This window comes from Oryctolagus cuniculus, chromosome 8, assembly GCF_051225735.1.
Source record: "Oryctolagus cuniculus isolate XC-2025 breed Fujian yellow rabbit chromosome 8, ASM5122573v1, whole genome shotgun sequence".
Lineage (NCBI taxonomy): Eukaryota > Metazoa > Chordata > Mammalia > Lagomorpha > Leporidae > Oryctolagus > Oryctolagus cuniculus.
The window spans coordinates 32874960-32891863 of NC_142874.1; the positions used below are offsets into that span (position 1 = coordinate 32874960).

Below are 16904 nucleotides of genomic sequence, written 5' to 3' on the forward strand. Positions count from 1 at the left end.
TGGGAGACCTGGATTCTGTCCGCAGCTACCGGCTCTGGCCCCAGCACCAGCCCAGCTTCAGCCGCTGCAGGAATTTGGGGGACTGAACCAATCAATGGACGGGGCAGTACCCACCCCATCTATAGTCCCTTTGCCTCTTAGTTTCAAGAAAAAGCTGAGTATGCCTTAGCTGTCACGATGCGCCACAGAAATTGCTGGTGGCACCTGCTGAGCTCTGTGTTGAGGGTTTTACTCGTCCAGGGTAGCAACTGATGCTCAGCCCACTCACAGCTACAGCGTCCGAAGGCTGTGCATTAGTGACCTGCGGGTGTTATTTTCACTCCTCACAAGCTCTCTGGTGGATGGGAGCATAACGCCCGGTTTCCAGGTGAAGAGACGCCATCTCAGAGGCCCCGGCGGCTTGCCCAGCGTCACACGGCCAGCCGGTGCTGGAGCTTCTGCTTCTCCCACCGTTCACCTGCCTGCCCAGGCTCAGGCACACCTGGACCTACACCCCAGCAGAGTTCAGGATCAAGATATTGTCAGTGGCCACCTCAGGGTGCTCAGCCTTCAAGCCCTTACGCTCTGAGGTGCTTCCTGAATCGCACTAGGCTGGAGGGGCTCTGAGAGTGATCTCCTAATCGTGCATGCAATGGCAGGGTCCACTTTGTCACACACCCCCCATCTCCTGCCAATCACTGTTCCCGACATGGGCACCACGCATCAAATGCAGTTACTCCCTGTTCCTCAGAATCACTCGCTCAAGGGGCCGGTGCTGCTGTGGCACAGCGGGTAAAGCCGCCACCTGCAGCACCAGCATCTCATATGGGCACTGGTTCTAGGCCTGGCTGCTCCACTTTCAATCCAGCTCTCTTATATGGCCTGGGAAAGCAGTGCAAGATGGCCCAAGTCTTTGGGCCCCTGCACCCACGTGGGAGACCCGGAAGAAGCTCCTGGCTCCTGGCTTCAGATCGGTATAGCTCCAGCCATTGCAGACACCTGGGGAGTGAACCAGTGGATGGAAGACCTCTGCCTTTGTCTCTCCACCTCTCAAATAAGTAAATCTTTTAAAAACAAAACAAGGCCGGCACCGCGGCTCACTAGGCTAATCCTCCGCCTTGCGGCGCCGGCACACTGGGTTCTAGTCCCAGTCGGGGCGCCAGATTCTGTCCCGGTTGCCCCTCTTCCAGTCCAGCTCTCTGCTGTGGCCCGGGAGTGCAGTGGAGGATGGCCCAAGTGCTTGGGCCCTGCACCCCATGGGAGACCAGGAGAAGCACCTGGCTTCTGCCTTCCGATCAGCGCAGTGCGCCGGCCGCGGCGGCCATTGGAGGGTGAGCCAACAGCAAAAGGAAGACCTTTCTCTCTGTCTCTCTGTCTCACTGTCCACTCTGCCTGTCAAAAATAAAACATAAAAATTAAAAAAAAAAAAAAACAAGAATCGCTCTCTCAACAGAAAAACATGTCATCCACGCATGCGGCAGCACTGCTTTTATCACCACTTGTATTTTACAAATTATCTCTTACTTTTTTTCTGCCAGCATGCTCACCACGCTCACTGCTTCTGCATTTATCAAGTGCGATGGGGCTCTTTATATTCTTTAAATAACTCTAAAGCAAGCACAGACAGGAACTCCTGCCAGTGTGAAGGACACGATGCCTGGGCTAAGGTGACCCCTGCAGCCTTGCACCCCACCCCCTCGGAGAAGTCAGAGGTGACATACCATCTTTGTCTGTGAGGTTTCGATTTCTGGATTTAGTTCATACCCAAGTTCAAAAGCCTGTTCTCGAGTACAAGAGTTTCAGCACAAAACTGATTCACGTCACCACCACTCCCAAGATGAAGACCTCTTCAAATACTTCTCTCCTTTGTGTCTGGAACACACTGTAACCGCTAAGGCTACTTGCACACACTAAGAAGCACATTTGTAAAAATCCTACCTCTGGGTGAACCAAGATCTGCCACCACGACAAAGGATTAAAATATTGGGACCAACCTAAGACCTGCATAAAACAAGTTCGCTGAGTCACAGTTACATGTTTTGCCAATCAATGACATATGCCAGGGGGCATTTCACTGATGGAAAATCGTGAGAGCTAAAGAGATCTTCATTCCACAGCAGCCAGGCTCGTGGGCTCCAATGTGTGGTGTCAATCCAGAAGCAGATGGGCTCAGTCAGGATTACCATGCCCAGCAGCCCCAGAGGGAGGCAGGGTGAGCGGGCTTCCCAGAGACTGCTCCTGAGACTGGGGTCCAGAGAACAGAACCTTACTTATTCCTGTACCAAACATGGCAGGTGGCAGGGGCGACCACACACCGCCTGTACAGTTTCTGCCTATAAAGCACTTTCAAGGCCCATACATGCTTGGTGTATGCCGAGAGTCACTGTCATCTTTTGCCAAAGGGTTAAGATGAACTGTTAGCAGACAGCAGGGCAGGGTCTCAAGTCTCACTTTTCTGTCCCCTCCACAGGGTCTCCCAGCAAGAACAGATGTGAGCTCATATGCGGTCACCTCTCTGCTGCCACGCAGAGACCTCTGCAGCTGCTGAAACTTTGGGCACTGTAAAAGTCAAATTTATCCACTTCCAACATGGCCACTTCAAAATGTGCATAGAAAAGTAAGTTCAAAGAGAAGTTTACTTTGGTGCAAAAAAATGTTCAAATCCATGCGTACAAGGGGTCTTGAGAGTTCAAGAGAAAGGCATGCTGTGAAAAACTGCACGGCTCTGAAAAATCTTTTGCACCAAAATAAAATTCCACGGACTTTTCAAGGTATCCTCATTCTGACTCTCTTTAAAAATAAAAATCACCACAAATATTTAAACAAACACTCTGTGAAAATAAAAACTAAAATCTACTGACATCAGAAGCTAGTCGACTGTCCGCGTTCACCAAGCCAGATGAAGACCCCAGTTAGACCTGGGTGGGCCGTCCACGCAGATTGGCCAAGGGATAATATTACAAAAAAGTTAAGCACACAAGTAGGCAACTCAGTCCACATAAGCAACTAGATCACAGAGACCCGACCCTGCTGACAACATCAATCTTACACGGCCACAAATACCCTTCCCCAAGGGCCAACGTGCCAATTCTAAAACCAATTTGAGAAACAGTTGCTGCTGCTATCTAACTTAATATCTGCTTTGTTTAAAAGTAAGATTAGGGACAGCATTGTGGCGTACTGGGTACAGCAACCCCCTGTGACGCCAGCATCCCATATGGGCACTGATTTGTGTCCCAGCTGCTCCATTTCAGATCCCACTCCCTGTCTGTGGCCTGGGAAAAGCAGTGAAAGATGGCTCAAGTTCTTGGGCCCTTGCTATCTGGAAGAAGCTCCTGGCTCCTGGCTCCTGACTCCTGGCTCCTGGCTTCAGTCTGGCTCAATCTTAGCTGTTGCTGCCATCTAGGGAGTGAACCAATGGACGGAAGATCTCTCTGCCTCTCCCTCTCTCTAACTCTGACTTCCAAATAAATAAATAAATTTTTTAAAAAAATTATTATGTTCAAAATGTTTAACATGTGATATTTGTATATTTTTATGGTATACAGTGCAGTTTTCCAACACATAAACACAGAGTAAACCAATAAAGCATACAATAAATCATAAACACTAAATCATACAACATATGTGCAGGGTAAACCAATCAAACCAGGCCTCTAGCCCTTCCATTTCCACATATTTTTTCCTCTCTTCCACTCCTTTATACATTTTTTAAAATAACAGGAAAGGCAGAACACAGTGGAACTGTTTTGATAAAGCTACAAAGAATAAAAGCGAGAGAGTGGAGATGTTTCCTGAGGCATCCAGACTAATGAGATGTACAGCAGAACAATCCACTTGGTTGTTGCAAATGTAGAGCGATTCTGCTGTCACGTGGTTTAGGACAGCAGGAACCAAGCATACGCGTTCTCCTTTTCTGCAGCGTTGTTCCTGACAAAACTATGCTCAGAGACTGCCCCATCCCTGACTTAAAAATACAGCAGACGCACATATGATGGGGGATGTTCTGGCCTATCCACAGTGCCTTGTCCTGAGTGTGTGTGTTTATTCTGAAACCTACAAGAGCAAGTCATCCACTTCTGTCACATCTCCACTCACACCCCATACATCAAGCTGCAAACCACGGAACCGGGCAGGAACCCCCTCAAAAACGGCAGGGTGCAGAGCTAGAAAGGGGTGCTGGGCAGGGCGTTTCTGACCCACAGTTTCCAAAGCCACTCTTATTTCTCACTCCAGGAGAAGCCTGGTGTATGATCCATGAGAAAGGAAAAGAGTATCGGTCTTACAAACTTGACCGGCTGGGGGCATCTTGATGCAATGGACACAGGAACCCAACTGCAAACAATAATGGGAAATAATACTCAGAGCTAATGCAATACTTTGTAAAACAGTTTCCTGTATAAGATCTCCTTGGGGGCTGGCACTGTGGCATACTGAGTAAAGCCACCGCCTGCAGTGCCAGTATCCTATATGGGATGAGTCCCAGCTGCTCCACTTCCAACCCAGCTCTCTGCTGTGGCCTGGTAAAGCAGTAGAAGATGGTCCAAGTCCTTGGGCCCCTGCACCCACGTGGGAGACCTGGAAGAAGCTCCTGGCTCCTGGCTTCAGCTCAGTGTAGCTCTAGCTGCGGCGGCCATCTGGGGAGTGAACCAGCAGATGGAAGACCTCTCTCTCTGCCTCTGCCTCTCTGTGACTCTGCCTTTCAAATAAATAAATAAATCTTTTTTTAAAAAAAAAATATTTCCTTTGATGCTCACTTTAACCTAGTGCTGTGTGGCTCCTGCACCTCCATCCCACAGGTCAGGAGACTTAGCCCCAGGGAGGCTCACTGACTGACCTCTGACCACCAAGAGTCAAAAGGCCCCGGGCCTCCTCACCCAGGACTCCGGATCTTTCTGCCCAGCACCTGCTTGTGATGAGCTGGACACAGAAGAGGTAACACACCTGCAACATAGCTGTACCTCTTAAAGTTGGTGACCAGACCAGAAATCAGGTTTGTTTTTTTTCTCTTCTAATTTACATTAAACATTTGGATTAAGATACTCTTTTTGTTGTTTTTTAAAAGCACAACAGTTCAGGCCGGTGCCGCGGCTCACTAGGCTAATCTTCCACCTAGCAGCACTGGCACACCGGGTTCTAGTCCCGGTCGGGGCGCCGGATTCTGTCCCGGTTGCTCCTCTTCCAGGCCAGCTCTCTGCTGTGGCCAGGGAGTGCAGTGGAGGATGGCCCAAGTGCTTGGGCCCTGCACCCCATGGGAGACCAGGAGAAGTACCTGGCTCCTGGCTGCGGATCAGCGCAGAGTGCCGCCGCAGCGCGCTGGCTGCGGTGGCCATTGGAGGGTGAACCAACGGCAAAGGAAGACCTTTCTCTCTGTCTCTCTCACTGTCCACTCTGCCTATCAAAAAAAAAAAAAAATTAAAAGCACAACAGTTCAAATGCCTATTAAGGTGCTCACATCTTATGACTCTATCATGTAAAATTTCCCTTTATAAGCTACTCTGAAATTCGATTACTGTTACTGGACACCACCTGGGTAATTGTGTAATCCAGTGATCATGGCTCCACTCTTGAATTAATAAGACAAGCATGGTTAACTCCCTGTTTTCTTCCTGGTCTTCTCAGTACTTTAGCGCTCACATAGCTATACTGAAATGCTTCCTTTAGGTTCACCGAAGGCAAGGGAAAGGGATACTGGTTTGGGATAGGATTGATTATACCTCCTTCCATACCCAACTTGACCCTCAAAATTCTAGCTTGTATCTCAGGGACCTATTTCCTCACTCTTTTACAGTAGGTGCCTTACCATGAGGGTACACCTGGCTCCCTCCCTCACCTGCAGAGATTGGCAAGGCGGCCGCCTGCAGACGGGAGCCAGGCAATGCCACAGCAGGTCCCCTGCCCCAAGCACAGGTTTCTCAGCCCCACCTGCTCACCAAGCCCCAGTGCCCACCACAAGGAGCTGGGCTCCTAGTTCTGCTTCAGTAGATTCCCTTGCACTCTTCCAGAGTAGATATCTGGACTTAGCAACATTCTGCAGGCACGCCAACAAGCCTGGCTTTAGAACTGCTGGTTTCGGACTAAATGGGAACCTTAACTTAGGTTTGAAAGGGGAGGTGACAAAAGGACAAGCTAAGTGGAAGCTTCCATGACGTCTGACACTCACTTTACAACCTGCTGCTTAACTGCTGGGGACACACGCTGTGAATCAGAGAAGACTTCAGACGCAGCTGAACACACGTGGTTTCAATGTCAAGTTCACAACGGAAGTGTACATTCCAGCAGAGTGTTTCATTGTTCCTTCTTGTGAAACGACAGAGAGTGGGCATCAGAAACTCACAGCAGTGTGAACAGTTTGCATGTCTACTGTGAACCTCTGTGCACAGGAAATGTCAGTGTGGAAAGTGTGCACGCGTGTCTGCTGTCTGCACGTGATGTGTGAGCGTGCTGTGTGTGTGCACGTGATGTGTCAGTGTGCAAGAGGTGCAAGTATGCTGCGTGTGTACACGTGTCACTGTGGAAAGTGTGCATGTGTGTCTGCTGTGTGTACATGATGTGTCAGTATGGGAAGTATGCTTGCATGTCAGTTGTGTGTGTGCACATGATGTGTCAGGGTGCAAAGTGTGCATGCGTGTCTGCTGTGTGTGTGTACATGATGTGCGTGTGACTGCACGTGTAGTGGGGATGGTGGACAGACCCGTGGTTTCTCCTCTGATCCCATCTGGTTAAGAAGACAGCAAGAGGAAGACTTACTCAAGGAACTGCCAGAGGCAGGGCTTTGTCTTTATTTATCGTTGGCAGTACTTTCAAACCCCCCATGTTTGGTCCCCCCTTTCTCAGCCTCCCACTCTGCAGGCCATTTCTGTAAAATCATTGACCATGTCTCTGGACACACAATCTGGAGGTGACGGATAGCGTTTTCTTCGAGGCCTCCCATGAACGAGCCCCCAGCCTACAAATCCCAAGCACGCCAAGAAGCACATGCGGATCCTCCAAGAACAAGCTTGCTCTGCCAGCACCGCCCCCACCCCACCCCCGTGAGCTGCTCTCCTGTCTCCCAGGTTCTCTCACAGGAGAGACTGCAGCCTACACAGAGGGGCCCCTGGGAGCTCCACTCAGTCCCAGGGCACTTCTAATTCCCACAGTGCCTCACCTGTCACTTCCCTGGGTCCTATTAACTCCCCATCACACTTGCCTTCGCCTGGGAATGACATCTGCTTCCCCCCCTGCACTATGCAGAACGTGGCCGGCTGACAGCTAAGCCCTGCTGTTTATCATTGCCTCCTGCTCAGTGACAGGCACCAGGAGGGTCCCCGTGACCACCCAGGAGCCACCACACCCTGGGGAGATATTAATCAGAGCATCGTGTCCGATTCGCTCGGCTGCCATCACCACAGACGGAAATAAGGACAAAGCGGATATTCTGGGGCAGGCAACAGCTTGGCAGAGTAAAATCCACCTGCTGAGCTCTGACAGGGACAGTCCTGAGGCCTCGTCCCCAGCTAGGACACAGCAGCCAGCCCCTCACTGCCTCCAGCTCTTACACAGTGAGAAGCTCCCAGGCTGGGCTGGGCTGGGCTGCGAACAGCATCTTCAGGGGACACCAGCTGCTGTGTCCAGCAGATGACACCTGGCAAAGCTGCTTCCCACCGGTTCTCAGCTGCTTTTGTAAAAGAACAGTGCTGCTAAATACAACCTCTATTTTTTTTTTTTTTTTGACAGGCAGAGTGGACAGTGAGAGAAAGAGACAGAGAGAAAGGTCTTCCTTTTGCCGTTGGTTCACCCTCCAATGGCCGCCGCGGCCAGCGCGCTGCAGCCGGCACACCGCGCTGATCCGATGGCAGGAGCCAGATACTTATCCTGGTCTCCCATGGGGTGCAGGGCCCAAGCACTTGGGCCATCCTCCACGGCACTCCCTGGCCACAGCAGAGAGCTGGCCTGAAAGAGGGGCAACCAGGGACAGAATCTGGCACCCCGACCGGGACTAGAACCTGGTGTGCTGGCACCACAAGGTGGAGGATTAGCCTAGTGAGCCGCGGCGCCGGCCTAACCTCTATTTTAATAACACTTTACAAAAGATTTATTTATTTGAAAGTCAGAGTAACTGAGAGAGAGGAAAAGAGAGATATCATCCATCTGCTGGTTCACTCCCCAAATGGCCACAAGAGCTGGGGCTGGGACAGGCTGAAGCCAGGAGCCAGGAGCTTCACTGGGATCTCCCACGAAGGTGGCAGGGGCCCAAGGACTTGGGCCATCTTCTGCTGCTTTTCCCAGGCCATTAGCAGGGAGCTGGAGCAGAAGTGGAACAGCCAGGACTCGAACCGGTGCCCACATAGGATGCCGGCGTCACAGGTGGTGTCTTTACCCTCTCCACCACCATGCCAGCCTCACCACTATTTTATAGAGGAGGCAGTCCCTTGTCACATTGCCTGTAGCGACAGAAATTCCATCCCCAGATGCACAGTCTTCTTTTTAGTTTTTTTTTATTAAGATTTATTTTATTTATTTGAAAGAGTTACACAGAGAGAGGAGAGGCAGAGAGAGAGAGAGAGGTCTTCCATCCACGGTTCACTTCCCAATTGGCCGCTTGAGCTGTGCTGATCTGAAGCCAAGAGCCGGGAGCTTCTTCCAGGTCTCCCACGCAGGTGCAGGGGCTCAAGGACTTGGGTCATCTTCTATGGTTTTCTCAGGCCATAGCAGAGAGCTGGGCCAGAAGTGGAGCAGCCGGGACTCAAACCGACGCCCATATGGGATGCCGGCACTGCAGACGGAGGATTAACCCACTGTGCCACAGCACAGGTCCCAGATGCGCAGTCTTCTACTCCATCAGCACCACTCTTTCCAGGAACCCGACACCTAACCAGGCAGGTGATTACGGGAAGTGACTCTGTAAAATGAAAATGTCAAACACCCCTTGCAGCGGTCACCCTGAGTGTGTGAGAAGGATGCCCTGAGCAGGGGCGCCGAGGCACGGGCACAGCCACCTCCTCGGGGCTCCAGGCTTGCTTCTCGGGGCTCTAAGGGCGGAGCAGCAACTCTTCCACTGTTCTGCGAGGGATTTCCTTGGATGACGCCACCGGCTCACACACAGGCAACTCGAGTCACAAAGGTATAAAATATTATGTCCATGTGCAAATCCAGCAGCTGGGCAGCTGAGTGTCCTGTTTACAACCCCAGAATCCACCCCCTGCAAGGCCGGGTCCAGTTCCTGGTGACAACCCCAAGGCCGGGCCCAGCTGTCTACAGCCTGTGTGTGAGACCATCAGGTGGGCCAAGAGAGATGTCCAGAGTCTGGGGTGGAGGGTGGTGACAAGAAGAAAGTCACACGAGGACATCTGCCACCCGGCTGGAGAACACAGACTGTGGTTTGCAGAGATGAGTTGAGTCCATCCAAGCCTGGCACCTCGTACTCCTGCTCAGCTGCACCTGGCAAACGGAAGTCCAGCTCTCACCCCGCGGCTCATCCACTGAGGCTTCCTCAGGTCATGCGGCGTGGCTGCGGGCTGGGAGCCCAGTGCTCAGAGCTGGAAGGAGACTCAGGAGGAGCCATCTCAGCAAACAGAACCCATCCCCAGAGCAAGCGCTACAACCTCCAGCAGCTGCCTGAGCACTGTGATGGCCAGGATGTGAGCTCATGCCTGGCCCACAGGAGAGAGTGCTGCGATCGATTAGTGACGTCTGCCCCAGCTGCAGGCATGGGCTCTGCGGCTACAAAACAGCTTAGAAAGTCTCCCGTTTTATAGATTAGGAAAAGGAGGGCCTACAGAGACAAAGCAGGGTGAAAGTCCAGTTCCTCCAAGTACTCACTCTCATCATATCACCAATAGCTCACAAAATGACCTGAGGCTAGCATTCCCTTACTGAGTATTCTGAAACCCAAAACTCTCTAGGAGACAGTGTCACCCCAAACCCTTCCGGGGGGCATTAGGTGAGGATGTCAAAAACTCAGTGGAAAGACAGAGCTAAAAGATGAAGTTCAATTAGTACGGGCGAGGAATCTGCAATCCGGGCAGCTTTTTCACACCCTGCGTCTTCCATGAACGCTTTGAAGACCCCCGTGAACACCACGGAGCACACTCAGCATCTCTTCTATAAAACCTGAAAAGGGGTGGGCATCTCACCTAGCAGTTAAGACACCAGTTGGGAGGACTGTGTCCCCCATCAGAGGGCCGTGGTTCCAGTCCCAGTTCTGGCTTCTGGCTTCAGCTCCCCAGAGACCTGGGTTGAGTTCCCAGATCCTGGCTTCAGCCCTGGTCCAAACCCAGCTGCTGTGGACATTTGGGGGAGTGAACCAGCAGAAGGAAACTCTCTCTCCCTCGCTCTCTCTCTCTCTCAATGGGTGTTAACTCTTAACCTTTACCTCCAGATAAAGAAATAAACTTCACAAAAATAATAATAATAACCCCTTAGGGGCCGGCACTATGGTGCAGTAGGTTAATCCTCCACCTGCGGTGCCGGCATCCCATATGGGCGCCAGTTCGAGTCCCGGCTACTCCACTTCCCATCCAGCTCTCTGCTATGGCCTGGGAAAGCTGTGGAATTCCCAAATCCCCCAGAATTTGGGCCCCTGCATCTACGTGGGAGACCAGGAAAAAGCTTCTGGCTCCCAGTTTTGGAATGGCCCAGATCCAGCCATTACAGCCATTTGGGGAGTGAACCAGCAGATGGAAGACCTCTCTCTCTCTCTCTCTCTCTCTCTCTAACTTTACCTCTCAAATAAATAAATAAAAAATCTTTAAAAAAAACCCTTAGATCGGTATTGAAATCTTTGATATTCAAAGCATTTACAAATACATTATTTCCTGTAATTTTTTTTTTTAACTAAAAAACCTATGAGTAAAACAAGGCAGGGATTTTTGGTCCAGCTCTAGTAGATGAGAAAACAGTTGCGATTCGCCCGGCTGGAGCCGACACCAGCCCCCGCTGCACAGACAGTGCCATCACGGTGCAGGTGAGCAGGTGACCGGGGCACACCGAGAGCGGAGTGGCAGGTGAGGCTGGTGTCACTCAGACTGGCCCCAGCTGCCAGGCCGTTGGCCGTGGTCCTTTCCCTCCCCCGCTTCCTCATCCCCCTCTCCCCTTTCCCCCTGCTGTCTGGGACTTTGCACAAACCACTGTCCTAGACCTGGACGGGAATAAAAATATGCTCCCCACTGCCTCAGGCTGCGTGAAGTCCTCTGAGAGCCGTTCAGGGCTACACGCGAGCGTCACCTAGAACATCAGAGGCCTCACCGCGCCACCAACGCCCCCGTGTCCATCTCGGACGCAAATGCACCTGTTCACCAAAACCACCTGATTTCAACTTACTCAAAACCGTGGGATTTACCCTGACTTCTACTCAGGCCCACTGGGACACCCCAGTCACTGCCTGCACACAGCATTCCTGGAAGCACTGGCCCCTGACAAGGACCAACTGCTCCGGGAGCTCCCACCATGCTACACACACCAACATGTGGGTTGAATTGAACTCACCCATTCTCTGTAACCCTCAGGGGATTCTACTTTATCTCGTTTTAAAGTTCATTTACTTATTTGAGAGGCAGAGAGAGAGAAGGTGAGTGACACAGAGAGAGGGACAGAGACAGAGCTCTCATCGTGGTAGATTGAGATTTTTTAGAAGGCAGAGTGACAGAGAGAGGGAGAGACAGAAGCCTTCCATCTGCTGGCTCACTTCCCAAATGCCTGCACTGGCTGGGGCTGAAGCTGGGAGCTGGAACTCAATCCAGGTCTCCCATGGGGGTGGGGGGGGGTAGGCCCCCAACCACGTGAGTCATCACCGCGGCCTCCCAGGGCACATGTCAGCAGAAAGAAAGAGTCGAACGCAGGCACTGTGACACAGGACATGGGCATTTTAACCAGCTGGCTAAAAGCCTGCCCCTGGCAGATTCTGGACCAGACCAGCCTGTAGTCAAGAGAGCTTTGTGTTAGGTCTAACGTCCTTTATCAGATTATGGGGTACGGGTTCTGGGGATGACCCGCCGTGTGGAAATGCACTGCAAATCGAGTAAGACTACTTTACGTCAGCCCATCCAGAGCTGGTTTTCCTGGAATCCTGAGGACAATCCTGGAAGACTGAACGCTCTTTAAATCGTCCCAGAGGTACTCAGACAGGGTTTATCATCGCACCTCAGAGAGAAGTATCTTGTATCACTGGTTCACAACAGATGCCAGGGTCACGTCAGGCCAAAGCCAGCAACCAGAACTCTACCCTGCTCTCCCACGTTGGTGGCATGGGCCCAAGGACTTGCGCATCTTTTGCTGCTTTTCAAGGCTCTTTAGCAGGGAGCTGGAACAGGAACAGCAGCCAGGACTCGGACCAGCACTCCGACACAGGATGCCGGCCCTGCCAGCAGCCACACCCACTGTGCCACCGTGCCAGCCCCTAGAGACTACAGTTTAAATAAATGATGGCCGAAACTTGGAGCCAACCCGAATTGCCTTTCAGAGACCTGCTGGGTGGGTCTGGCAGCTCTCTCTTGGTTTCCCACCCGAGTTATCATCCAGGAGAAGGCCTGGGGAAGGGGGTGAATCCTGTTCTGAAGATGGGGATGAGAGTGGGAATGAAAGCCGATTCCAAGAATGAGAGCTCTGTCGCTCTCACTTGGGGACAAATCGAGTAATCTCTGTGAATATTCGTCTCTTCACCTATGCAAAAGAAATGCTCGTTCATGGTTGTATGGTGTCCCCTCCAAGGGTGTTAGGAAGTGAATGTGAAATAAAATATAAGGCAGCCTTCAAAAGATTCATGGAAAATGCACAGTATGAAAAATTAGGTGTGGATTTTTTTTAAAAAAAAAATTGAGCCAAAATAAATGTATCTTTTAATTGTACTTGCCAGGAGCTTTTCAAGTACCCTCGTGACTACAGGAGAAAAGCGTGGGAACTCCACGTCCTCTGCATGTTGTCCTTGTAGACAAGACCAGCTTATATCCACCACCACCGCAGGAAAGCACGAATCCTCTGCGTGTCTCAACGAGACCCCTTCTCTCCCTTCACACCAGCCCCTCCTCACACTGGGACACTCCCACACTCCCAGCAGCCACACTTAGAAACCTTGGTCCTTCATCCACCCTGACCCCAGAATGGCACTGTGGCCCAGTTGGCTAAGCCTCCACCTGTGGCACCAGCATCCCAGGTGGGCACCAGTTCACATCCCAGCTGCTCTTCTTCCGATCCAGCTCTCTGCTTATGGCCCAGGAAAGCAGTAGATGGCCCAAGTGCTTGGGCCCCTGCACCCATGTGGGAGATCCAGAAGAAACTCCTGGCTCCTGGCTTTGGATCAGCTCAGCTCTGGCCATTGCGGCCATCTGGGGAGTGAACCAGAGGATGGAGGATCTTTCCGTCTCTCCTTCTCTCTATCTGTAGCTCTCAAATTAATTAATTAATTAAAAAAGAACAATCAGGCACTTTTAAAATACAAATCTGAACAGGCCAACCAATCTTGTCCTTAACAATCCACTGACAAATTCCAATTGCTCTTGGCAAAAGGGTCAAAATACAAAGTCATCTACAAGACCCTGCTCTGTGGCCTTGCCCCCACCCCACTTAATCCTAGGGCCGCTGTGACAAATTGCCAAAGTTGGTGACATAATACAACAGAGGGGGCCAGGGCTGAGGCGTGGTGGGTTAAGCTGCCATCTGCAATGCCAGAATCCCATATGGGCACTGGTTTGTGTCTGGCTGCTCCACTTCTGCTCCAGCCCCCTGCTAATACTCCAGGGAAAACAGCAAAAGATGGGCCAAGTGCTTGGGCCCCTGATACCCACATGGGAGTCACAGAAGAAGCACCTGGCTCCTAGCTTTAGCTTGACCCAGCCGTGGCCAATGTGGTCATTTGGGGAGTGAACTGGTGGATGGAAGATTTCTCCCTCTCGCTCTGTCTCTGTCTCTCCCTCTGTAACTCTTTCAAATACATAAATGCATCTTTAAGACAGCAACAGAGAGTTACTCTCTCCCAGCTCTGTAGGCCAGCAGGCTGAGACCACAGTGCCAGCAAAGCTCTAGGGGAGGACCCCACCTGCCACTGCTAAACTCAGGACGATCTCCTCTGGAGATCCTGGCTGACATCTGCTAAGGCCTGTTTCCAAGCTCACACCCCGAGGTTCTGGATAGACACGAATTTAGGGGGACACCATTCAACCCCCTACAGTAACACATACAGAGCTCACAATAAAAACATAGATAAGAGGCAGGCATTGTGGTACAGCAGGCTAAGCCGCACACTTGGGACATCCAAATCCCATGTGGGTTCAAGTCAATTCAGCTCCCTGCTAATGTGCCTTGGAGGCAGCAGACCATGGCCCAAGTACTTGGGTTCCTGCCACCTGTGTGGGAGACCTGGATGGAGCTCCTGGTGCCTAACTTCAGCCTGGCTCAGGCACAAATGCTGCAGGCATTTGGGGAGTGAACCAGCAGATGGGAGATCTCTGCCTCTCCCTCTCTCTCTGGCACTCTGCCTTTTAAAGGAATCTCAATTCAATCTGCCATGAAGTCAATTGTACAAGCAATACGCCATGCTCTCTGTGTAAACGCTTGCCCTAGCCGAGAAGACCACCTGGCAGCCTGTGTGTCCTGCCATCAGAGCGAACTTCCTCAAACACCATGGGGGACCCCAGGGCACCTCTCTGACACGGAAAACCCTCCGCCATTCATTTCTGTACTCCTGGTACCCCACCTTTACTTTCTCCTGCCCCGTCTCTCCCTTTGGGACCGGCTGGCAGCCATCTCTCTGGAGTAACACCTCTCCCCTCTGGCATCGATTTTAGCTTCTGGTTTAATCTTGTGCTTTGACAAGAAACAAAACAAAACGCACCTTTTTGCAAGGAAAGTATTGTAACTCAAGCACAAACTCAAGTGCGCATATTTTATGCTCTTTAAGGCATTTGTTGCTGGTATTTCTTCATATTAGGGGTGTTACAAAGAGAGCTGGCGGGACGGAATTTGGTGTTAAATGTGCCGAGTGCAAAGCAGGCCTGAGAAAGCTCAGAGGCCTCCCTAGCCATATGGGGAAAGTTTCCAGGGCTGACCCTGGAGTGGAAACCCAGTTTTACAATTGTAGGCCATATATTCAAGCCTCATATTTGTAGCCCTTTCTAAGGCATCTGCATATTCCTACATATTTTTTTTTTTTTAAGATTTATTTACGGAGGCCAGCGCTGTGGCTCACTTGGCTAATCCTCTGCCTGTGGAGCCGACACCAGGGGTTCTAGTCCCGGTTGGGGCGCCGGATTCTATCCTGGTTACTTTTTCAGTCCAGCTCTCTGCTGTGGCCTGGTAAGGCAATGGAGGATGGCCCAAATGCTTGGGCCCTGCACCCGCATGGGAGACCAGGAGGAAGCACCTGGCTCCTGGCTTTGGATCAGCACAGTGCGCCGGCCGCAGCGCACTGGCCATAGCGGCCATTTGGGGAGTGAACCAACGGAAAAGGAAGACCTTTATCTCTGTCTCTCTCTCTCTGTCTAACTCTGCCTGTTAAAAAAAAAAAAATCTATTTATGGGGCCGGCACCGTGGCACAGCGGGTTAAAGCCCTGGCCTGAAGCACCGGCATCCCAAATGGGCACTGTTCTAGTCCTGGCTGCTCCTCTTCCAATCCAGCTCTCTGCTGTGGCCTGGGAAAGCAGTGGAAGATGGCCCAAGTCCTTGGGTCCCTGCACCCATGTGGGAGACCTGGAAGAAGCTCCTGGCTCCTGGCTTCAAATTGGCGCAGCTCCAGCCATTGCAGAAAATCAGGGAGTGAACCAGCGGATGGAAGACCTCTCTCTCTGTCTCTACCTCTCTCTGTAACTCTTTCAAATAAATAAAATACATCTTTAAAAAATAAAAAATAAAAGATTTATTTATATATTTGAAAGTCAGAGTTACACAGAGAGAGAAGGAGAGGCAGAGAGAGAGGGAGAGAGAGCAGCCGGGACTGGAACCAGCACCTCTATGGGATGCCGGCACTGCGGGTGGTGGCTTTACCTGCTATGCCACACCATGGGCCCCTCCTGCATATTCTTAAGGAGCCATCAATCCAAGAGTGGCCCAGGGGTTCCTGCAGACCTGGGTTAGAAAACAAGGCTGCTTAACCACACCTCAGCTCAGTATTCTCATCTGTAAAGTGGACAAGTGCAGTCTCCAGTCGTACCTTTGTTGTGAGGATTAACTGAGGCACTTGGCAGGTGCTCTCCCATGTAATAACCCTCGCCCACGACGGCTGTGAGAGCACTGCCAGGCCCTGTGAAGTGGACAGGTCGGAGAACCATGCTCCACCTCTCAAGCTCAGAGAAGTTGACAGCACAGCCACCGCAGGGCCAGAGACCTGAACCGAAGTCAAACCACGGCAGATCCTCACTGCCGATTCTCGGTGTGATTAAATTCCTGGCAGAATTAGGTCACTGGCAAGGCAAGAGTACTTCAGCAAGTTCACGCGGAGATGAGCTGAGTGGGTAAGAGCTGCTAGGAATGCCCACATCCCGTATCAGAGGGCCTGGATGTGAGGCCCAGCTCCTCCACTTCTGAACGGGCTTACTGATAACGTGCACCCTGGCAGGCAGCGGTGATGGACGTGGGTGGGTCCCTGCCTCCTGCATGGGAGACCTGTCTTCAGGGTGGTTCAGTCTCAACTGTTGCAGGCATTTGGGGATTGAACCAACAGATGAAGATCTCTGTCTCTCTGCTTTTCCAATAAATTAAAAAAAATTTTTTTTAGTTCATGGAAAAAAATGAAAAGATTGAGTACATTTTGATGAAAAATAATTTAAATTCACACAGCTTTTTCGTAGCATGCATATTCCATATATCATGAAAAAAACTCCTTTGCACCAAAAGACTCATACTTTCAGTGCCATTCTTCCATGAACTCTTTGAAGTCCCCTCATGTACTATTTTTTTAAAGATGTATTTATTTATTTGAAAGTCACAGTTACACAGAGAGAGAAGGAGAGGC

General features: G+C 51.2%; 1 protein-coding gene across 3 annotated transcripts in view; it reads right to left on the minus strand.

Annotated features, from left to right (window-relative positions):
- The window catches only part of SH2D4A (SH2 domain containing 4A), a 55569-nt gene that overhangs the window by 18750 nt on the left and 19915 nt on the right, over positions 1-16904 (minus strand). The window lies entirely within an intron of this gene.